This window comes from Lycium ferocissimum, chromosome 5 (genome assembly GCF_029784015.1).
Source record: "Lycium ferocissimum isolate CSIRO_LF1 chromosome 5, AGI_CSIRO_Lferr_CH_V1, whole genome shotgun sequence".
Lineage (NCBI taxonomy): Eukaryota > Viridiplantae > Streptophyta > Magnoliopsida > Solanales > Solanaceae > Lycium > Lycium ferocissimum.
This window is the reverse complement of record NC_081346.1, coordinates 64,223,169-64,225,467: the sequence shown is the minus strand read 5'-3', so window position 1 is coordinate 64,225,467 and position 2,299 is coordinate 64,223,169. Positions and strand designations below refer to the sequence as shown.

The following is a 2,299-nucleotide window of genomic DNA, read 5'->3' as shown; positions in this document are numbered from 1 at the left end:
CTTTACTTTCTAAAATTTTAGCCAAGTTTAAAACTGCATAAAACAAATTGAAATGAAGAGAGTATAATTTTTCACCGAAAAGAATTTAATTGATTCTCCGTCATTGCACGTGGCTCTGCTTATCACGATTTCACTCTCATTCTCTAACAGAGAGTTTGAGATTTTTTTTGTGGAGCAAAGTTATACCTTACACTAGTGAATTTTACCGCGCTTCGCGTGGATACTAAACCAAATTAAAATAAGGATAAATAATGTTTGTTTTAATTTTTGTACCTAAACATATTCAACTTTACTGGATATAACTTTGTCTTTTTTCTAATCTCCAATTATAACACTATCAATTGTTCTAACTATATTTTCTAGATCGATGCCAAATGAAAATAAAAATGCAGCCCAACACATTCGATACCAAACAAATGAGAGATAAAGCAATTTTAAGCAATAAGTTAAAACATATCTTCTCCTATTATCCAGCAATCCACCGCCTTTCTCCTTATTTTTCTCCAATCATCCCCCTAATATGTTCTCTACTCCAATTTTTCCCCCCATAAACTTGCTCACTTGCCTTGATAACTCCCCATACCATTTTAATACTACATACTCTTTGTATAAAATAAAAAAGTAGAAAAGAAAGAACTTACACTTCATGTTGATCACCATCCCACGCTTCAAAAATATGTTGAGCACAGTTTGACACTTCAAAAATACAGGTTCAAAGGACATCCTGAAGGTTACCGATTCCGCTTTATTGATATCCGTGATAAAATAAGATTTTGTTTTTACTTGTTTGATCTTGTGACTGTTTGTAATGACTGTTTGGAACCTAAGAACAATGATTAATTTTTTTGTCCATTAACCTCAAACGAAAATAGGCATAGAATAAAATTATGACCACACCTTATTCTTCTTCTATTTCAGTCCATAGCCCCGCCCTTCTTTAGTCTTAAGAAATTATGAAAATATTTTGGTTTGATCATGCTTTGGTAAAGGATTCGTTATTATCCTTTGCTCTAGAGAAAAGGATGAGAAAAATTAAATTGAGCATGTTAAAAGCATTGCGTCCACCAAACAGTATATGGAGAGACCTGGTTGTCTACTAGTTTTCTCAGACAGTGCAGTAGGTAAATAACACAAGATTTTATCGTGGAAAACTCCTTGTTCAAGCGATTAAAAATCATGACCTATCACATAGGATTTCACTTCATTACACTGAGCAACTTTAGATTACAAACTCTTGCAATCTAGAAATTTAACTCACATATTGTAAGCTACAACTCTTGAATACCCATAGCCAAGCACACAACCACGTTTGACTAACTCAGCCAAACCAACAAATACACTCGACTAACTCTAGCCAAGGGTACCACTTAATAGATTGAATAGGTAAACTGGCTAACAACTACTGAGAATTTAAGTTACCTACAATGACTTCTTGAAAGAAGAGTAGGTTTGATTTAAAGAACAAGTGAACAAAAACTCACAACAACCTAAAGAACATAGACATAATCTAGTGTCTGGATCAGGTTCTTCAGCTTGTAAGTGGCTTTGTTCTTAAGAGCACTTGAGAAGTTGTGATGGCAAGAATTTACACAAGATTGTTTAGGTTTTCAAGTGATGCCCAATATGTTGGAACAAGTTGTATATATATATATATATATATATACACACAAGATTGTTTAGGTTTTCAGAGTGATGAATATCATTGGAACAAGTTGTGTATATATATATATATATATATATATATGTATGTATATATATATATATGTATGTATATATATATATATATTGGGGAACATGTGGGTGAGATAGAGACTACTCATCCCATGTTTGACTTAAAGCATGGACAACATACAGAGATTGATGCAGTTGGCGATAGCTTTCTCTGATTATTCTTGTAGATTGTACAACATATAGAGAGAGCATCCGCGAACGGTCTCTCTACGTTTCTCTAGTAGTTTGACAATCATCAAAACGTAGTTTCAAATTTTCAATGCAAATGACATTTATTTTTGGAATTTGGGAAGGCTAAATTAACTGCAATTAGACATGACTTGGGAAGGCTAAAGTAAATGCAATTAGAAGTGACTTTCATAGGGCCAAAACTGTTAATCATTTAATAATTGAATAATAATTGCATTAAAACGTCTCAAGAAATGTAATAAATGCCAATAATGAGAAGAGATATATTAATTATTTTGGAGGTTTTTAGGACCAAAAAATGAGGGAAAAATTCAAAATCTATATCTATATCTATATATAATATAAAGCTAGGCATAGATAAGGTGATGTGGCATCTCTC

At 32.4% G+C, this 2,299-nt stretch overlaps 1 pseudogene; it reads left to right on the top strand.

Moving 5' to 3' along the window:
- Positions 1 to 840, top strand: part of LOC132057920 (probable glutathione S-transferase) — a 2,918-nt pseudogene extending 2,078 nt beyond the window's left edge.
- Positions 841 to 2,299: the final 1,459 nt, after the last annotated feature.